The 7,744-nt window shown below is 35.4% G+C and overlaps 1 long non-coding RNA gene across 1 annotated transcript; it reads right to left on the bottom strand.

Moving 5' to 3' along the window:
* Positions 1-2,100: 2,100 nt before the first annotated feature.
* LOC125261852 lies at positions 2,101-7,255 on the bottom strand. The gene is made up of 2 exons (XR_007183450.1): positions 6,638-7,255; positions 2,101-5,127 (listed from the first exon to the last, which is right to left on the bottom strand). It is a non-coding gene; the product is annotated as an uncharacterized LOC125261852 (long non-coding RNA).
* Positions 7,256-7,744: the final 489 nt, after the last annotated feature.

Below are 7,744 nucleotides of genomic sequence, written 5' to 3' on the forward strand. Positions count from 1 at the left end.
CGATCATGAATTTCCTATACATACAATAATAATACATTATACATTATTGACTCCATCTGATGTTAGACAAGCCAGATAGTAGTCCGTATTTGACCCACTGAAAATGTATATGGCCAAAGAGTATTCAACACTGAAGTTTTTATACACATTCATTGAAGCTTTCGATGTCACATCAGCCATCTAGAAGTCTACATTTGACCTACTGAACATATTTCTAGCCCAAGAGTACTTAATCTTGAACTTTCTATACAAACTCACAGACTCCTGATTTTATTTCAGCCATACAGAAATCGATATAAGACTTGCTTTAAAAAAACAATTGTCCCCAGAGTCCTCAATCATAAGTTTTGTATACTCCTTGCTCTTTGCCTCACTCTGATCTTACTTCAGCCATACATGAGTCTGACCTACAGAACATATCTCTTGTAAATTTGTCCTTTCTCATGAACTTTCTATACATACTCATTGACTCCTTATACGTCAGCCATAGAGTTTTGCATATTTGACCTAAAGGACATATTTATGGCCAAAAAATATTCAGTCTTGAACTTTCACTTTGAACTTTTGAACATTTCATACATTACTATTGACTCCTTCTTTTGTTAATTCACCCACAGATGTCCATTACTATAGACCTACTTTTGTTAATTCATATTTGTCCATGTTAGACCTACTGAACATATTTCTGGCAAATTAGACCTCAATCTTGAACTTTCTAAACTTACTCATTGACTCCTTCTGAATTTATTTCAGCCATACTGAAGTCCATATTAGACCTACTTAAAATTAGTTTTTGTCCCAAGAGATCATGTATTTTGTATCCATACTCGTTGCCTCACTCTGATGTTACTTCATCCATACATGAGCTTATGTTTGACCTACAGAACATATCTCTAGTATATTTGTCCTTGCTCATGAACTTTTTAAACATACTCACTTGAACTTTTGAATGTGTCATACATTACTATTGACTCCTTCTGATGTTAATTCACCCACACAGAAGTCCATATTTGACTGACTGAACATACTTCTGGACAAAAGATTATTCAACACTGAAGATTTTTTATATACTCAATGACACCTTCTGATGTCACTTCAGCCAGATAGAAGTCTATATTTGTCCTACTGAACATATTTCTGGCCCAAGAGTACGCAATCTTGAACTTTCTAAACAAACTCACGGACTACTGATTTTATTTCAGCCATACAGAAATCGATATTAGACCTACTTAAAAAAAAATGTCCTCAGAGTCCTCGATCACGAGTTTTTTCATACTTTTGCTCTTTGCCTCACTTTGATGTTACTTTAGCCATACATGAGCCCATGTTTGACCTACTGAACATATTTCTGACAACTTAGTCCTCGATCATGAACTGTTTGTACAAATTACAAATTCAGCTATAAAGAAGTCCGCGTTTGAGCTGTTTAACGTATTTCTGGCAAATTAGTCCTCGGTCATGAACTTCCAATACGTACTCATTGACTACATCTGATGTTAGATAAGCCATACAGTACTGCATATTTGACCTAATGGACATATTTCTGGCCAAAGATCTTGAACTTTTTATATTTACTTACTGACTCCTTCTGATATCACATTAGTCATACAGTGGTCCATATTTGACCAAATGAACATATTTCTGTCCCAGGAGTATTCAATCTTGAACTTTCAATTCATATTCATTGATTCACTCTGATGTTACTTCAACCATATATGAACCCATTTTGACCTACTGAACAAATTTCTGCCAAATAAGTCCTCAATAATGAAATTCCTATACAGACTCGTTGGCTCCTTCTGTTGTTAGATCAGACAGACAGAAGTCAATATCTGATCTACTGAACATATTTCTGTCCCAAGAGTCCTCAATCATGAACTTTCTGTACATGCTCATTGCCTCACTCTGATGTTACTTCAGCCATACATGAGTCTGACCTACTGAACATATTTCTGGCAAAGTAGTCCTCGATCATGAGCTTCTTATACATACTTATTGACTCCATCTGATGTTAGATAAGCCAGACAGCAGTCCATATTTGACTGACTGAACATACTTCTGGCCAAAAGATTATTCAACACTGAAGTTTTTTTTTTTTTATATATACTCAATGACGCCTTCTGATGTAACTCAGCCATATAGAAGTCTATATTTGACCTACTGAACATATTTCTGTCCCAAGAGTCCTCAATCATGAACTTTCTAATAATGCTCATTGCCTCACTCTGATGTTACTTCAGCCATACATGAGGCCATGTTTGACCTACTGAACATATTTCTGGCAAATTAGACCTCAATCTTGAACTTTCTAAACTGACTCATTGACTCCTTCTGAATTTATTTCAGCCATACAGAAGTCCATATTAGACCTACTTAAAATTAGATTTTGTCCCAAGTGATCATGTATTTTGTATACATACTCTTTGCCTCACTCTGATGTTACTTCATCCATACATGAGCTTATGTTTGACCTACAGAACATATCTCTGGTATATTTGTCCTTGCTCATGAACTTTTTAAACATACTCACTGACTCCTTCTGATGTTATGTCTGCCATAGGGTAATGCATATTTGACCTGAAGGACATATTTCTGGCCAAAGAGTACTCAATCTTGAACTTTTGAATGTGTCATACATTACTATTGACTCCTTCTGATGTTAATTCACCCACTCAGAAGTCCATATTTGACTGACTGAACATACTTCTGGACAAAAGATTATTCAACACTGAAGATTTTTTATATACTCAATGACACCTTCTGATGTCACTTCAGCCAGATAGAAGTCTATATTTGTCCTACTGAACATATTTCTGGCCCAAGAGTACGCAATCTTGAACTTTCTAAACAAACTCACGGACTACTGATTTTATTTCAGCCATACAGAAATCGATATTAGACCTACTTTAAAAAAAAATGTCCTCAGAGTCCTCGATCACGAGTTTTTTCATACTTTTGCTCTTTGCCTCACTTTGATGTTACTTTAGCCATACATGAGCCCATGTTTGACCTACTGAACATATTTCTGACAACTTAGTCCTCGATCATGAACTGTTAATACAAATTACAAATTCAGCTATAAAGAAGTCCGCGTTTGAGCTGTTTAACGTATTTCTGGCAAATTAGTCCTCGATCATGAACTTCCAATACATACTCATTGACTACATCTGATGTTAGATAAGCCATACAGTACTGCATATTTGACCTAAGGGACATATTTCTGGCCAAAGACTACTCGATCTTGAACTTTTTATATTTACTTACTGACTCCTTCTGATATCACATTAGTCATACAGTGGTCCATATTTGACCAAATGAACATATTTCTGTCCCAGGAGTATTCAATCTTGAACTTTCAATTCATATTCATTGATTCACTCTGATGTTACTTCAGCCATATATGAACCCATTTTGACCTGCTGAACAAATTTCTGCCAAATAAGTCCTCAACAATGAAATTCCTATACAGACTCGTTGGCTCCTTCTGTTGTTGGATCAGGCAGACAGAAGTCAATATCTGATCTACTGAACATATTTCTGTCTCAAAAGTACTCAATCATGAACTTTCTATACATGCTCATTGCCTCACTCTGATGTTACTTCAGCCATACATGAGGCCATGTTTGACCTACTGAACATATTTCTGGCAAATTAGACCTCAATCTTGAACTTTCTAAACTGACTCATTGACTCCTTCTGAATTTATTTCAGCCATACAGAAGTCCATATTAGACCTACTTAAAATTAGATTTTGTCCCAAGTGATCATGTATTTTGTATACATACTCTTTGCCTCACTCTGATGTTACTTCAACCATACATGAGCTACAGTTTGACCTACAGAACATATCTCTTGTAACTTTGTCCTTGCTCATGAACTTTCTATACATACTCATTGACTCCTTATACGTCAGCCATAGAGTTTTGCATATTTGACCTAAAGGACATATTTATGGCCAAAAAATATTCAGTCTTGAACTTTCACTTTGAACTTTTGAACATTTCATACATTACTATTGACTACTTCTTTTGCTAATTCACCCACAGAAGTCCATATTAGATCTACTGAACATATTTCTGGCAAATTAGTCCTCGATCATGAATTTCCTATACATACAATAATAATACATTATACATTATTGACTCCATCTGATGTTAGACAAGCCAGATAGTAGTCCGTATTTGACCCACTGAAAATGTATATGGCCAAAGAGTATTCAACACTGAAGTTTTTATACATATTCATTGAAGCTTTCGATGTCACATCAGCCATCTAGAAGTCTACATTTGACCTACTGAACATATTTCTGGCCCAAGAGTACTTAATCTTGAACTTTCTATACAAACTCACAGACTCCTGATTTTATTTCAGCCATACAGAAATCGATATTAGAATTGCTTTAAAAAAAAATTGTCCCCAGAGTCCTCAATCATAAGTTTTGTATACTCCTTGCTCTTTGCCTCACTCTGATCTTACTTCAGCCATACATGAGTCTGACCTACTGAACATATTTCTGGCAAATTAGTCCTCGATCATGAACTTCCAATACATACTCATTGACTCCATCTGATGTTAGATAAGCCATACAGTATTGCATATTTGACCTAAGGGACATATTTCTGGCCAAAGACTACTCGATCTTGAACTTTTTATATTTACTTACTGACTCCTTCTGATATCACATTAGTCATACAGTGGTCCTTATTTGACCAAATGAACATATTTCTGTCCCAGGAGCATTCAATCTTGAACTTTCAATTCATATTCATTGATTCACTCTGATGTTACTTCAGCCATATATGAACCCATTTTGACCTACTGAACAAATTTCTGCCAAATAAGTCCTCAACAATGAAATTCCTATACAGACTCGTTGGCTCCTTCTGTTGTTGGATCAGGCAGACAGAAGTCAATATCTGATCTACTGAACATATTTCTGTCCCAAGAGTCCTCAATCATGAACTTTCTATACATGCTCATTGCCTCACTCTGATGTTACTTCAGCCATACATGAGCTACAGTTTGACCTACAGAACATATCTCTTGTAACTTTGTCCTTGCTCATGAACTTTCTATACATACTCATTGACTCCTTATACGTCAGCCATAGAGTTTTGCATATTTGACCTAAAGGACATATTTATTAAAATTAGGCCAAAAATTTTGTATATTCTTTGCCTCAGTCTTGAACTTTCACAGAACATTTGAACTTTTGAACATTTCATACATTACTATTGATATTTGACTAAAGGACATATTTATGGCCAAAAAATTCTCTTGAACTTTCACTTTGAACTTTTGAATTCATACATTACTATTGACTCCTTCTTTTGTTAATTCACCCACAGAAGTCCATATTAGATCTACTGAACATATTTCTGGCAAATTAGTCCTCGATCATGAATTTCCTATACATACAATAATAATACATTATACATTATTGACTCCATCTGATGTTAGACAAGCCAGATAGTAGTCCGTATTTGACCCACTGAAAATGTATATGGCCAAAGAGTATTCAACACTGAAGTTTTTATACATATTCATTGAAGCTTTCGATGTCACATCAGCCATCTAGAAGTCTACATTTGACCTACTGAACATATTTCTGGCCCAAGAGTACTTAATCTTGAACTTTCTATACAAACTCACAGACTCCTGATTTTATTTCAGCCATACAGAAATCGATATTAGACTTGCTTTAAAAAACAATTGTCCCCAGAGTCCTCAATCATAAGTTTTGTATACTCCTTGCTCTTTGCCTCACTCTGATCTTACTTCAGCCATACATGAGTCTGACCTACTGAACATATTTCTAGCAAATTAGTCCTCGATCATGAACTTCCAATACATACTTATTGACTCCATCTGATGATAGATAAGCCATACAGTATTGCATATTTGACCTAAGGGACATATTTCTGGCCAAAGACTACTCGATCTTGAACTTTTTATATTTACTTACTGACTCCTTCTGATATCACATTAGTCATACAGTGGTCCATATTTGACCAAATGAACATATTTCTGTCCCAGGAGTATTCAATCTTGAACTTTCAATTCATATTCATTGATTCACTCTGATGTTACTACAGCCATATATGAACCCATTTTGACCTACTGAACAAATTTCTGCCAAATAAGTCCTCAACGATGAAATTCCTATACAGACTCGTTGGCTCCTTCTGTTGTTAGATCAGACAGACAGAAGTCAATATCTGATCTACTGAACATATTTCTGTCCCAAGAGTCCTCAATCATGAACTTTCTATACATGCTCATTGCCTCACTCTGATGTTACTTCAGCCATACATGAGGCCATGTTTGACCTACTGAACATATTTCTGGCAAATTAGACCTCAATCTTGAACTTTCTAAACTGACTCATTGACTCCTTCTGAATTTATTTCAGCCATACAGAAGTCCATATTAGACCTACTTAAAATTAGATTTTGTCCCAAGTGATCATGTATTTTGTATACATACTCTTTGCCTCACTCTGATGTTACTTCAACCATACATGAGCTACAGTTTGACCTACAGAACATATCTCTTGTAACTTTGTCCTTGCTCATGAACTTTCTATACATACTCATTGACTCCTTATACGTCAGCCATAGAGTTTTGCATATTTGACCTAAAGGACATATTTATGGCCAAAAAATATTCAGTCTTCAACTTTCACTTTGAACTTTTGAACATTTCATACATTACTATTGACTCCTTCTTTTGTTAATTCACCCACAGAAGTCCATATTAGATCTACTGAACATATTTCTGGCAAATTAGTCCTCGATCATGAATTTCCTATACATACAATAATAATACATTATACATTATTGACTCCATCTGATGTTAGACAAGCCAGATAGTAGTCCGTATTTGACCCACTGAAAATGTATATGGCCAAAGAGTATTCAACACTGAAGTTTTTATACATATTCATTGAAGCTTTCGATGTCACATCAGCCATCTAGAAGTCTACATTTGACCTACTGAACATATTTCTGGCCCAAGAGTACTTAATCTTGAACTTTCTATACAAACTCACAGACTCCTGATTTTATTTCAGCCATACAGAAATCGATATTAGACTTGCTTTAAAAAACAGTTAAAAAAAGTTTTGTGTACTCCTTGCTCTTTGCCTCACTCTGATCTTACTTCAGCCATACATGAGTCTGACCTACTGAACATATTTCTGGCAAATTAGTCCTCGATCATGAACTTCCAATACATACTCATTGACTACATCTGATGTTAGATAAGCCATACAGTATTGCATATTTGACCTAAGGGACATATTTCTGGCCAAAGACTACTCGATCTTGAACTTTTTATATTTACTTACTGACTCCTTCTGATATCACATTAGTCATACAGTGGTCCATATTTGACCAAATGAACATATTTCTGTCCCAGGAGTATTCAATCTTTGAACTTTCAATTCATATTCATTGATTCACTCTGATGTTACTTCAGCCATATATGAACCCATTTTGACCTACTGAACAAATTTCTGCCAAATAAGTCCTCAATAATGAAATTCCTATACAGACTCGTTGGCTCCTTCTGTTGTTAGATCAGACAGACAGAAGTCAATATCTGATCTACTGAACATATTTCTGTCCCAAGAGTCCTCAATCATGAACTTTCTGTACATGCTCATTGCCTCACTCTGATGTTACTTCAGCCATACATGAGGCCATGTTTGACCTACTGAACATATTTCTGGCAAATTAGACCT

Source organism: Megalobrama amblycephala, unplaced genomic scaffold (genome assembly GCF_018812025.1).
Source record: "Megalobrama amblycephala isolate DHTTF-2021 unplaced genomic scaffold, ASM1881202v1 scaffold511, whole genome shotgun sequence".
Lineage (NCBI taxonomy): Eukaryota > Metazoa > Chordata > Actinopteri > Cypriniformes > Xenocyprididae > Megalobrama > Megalobrama amblycephala.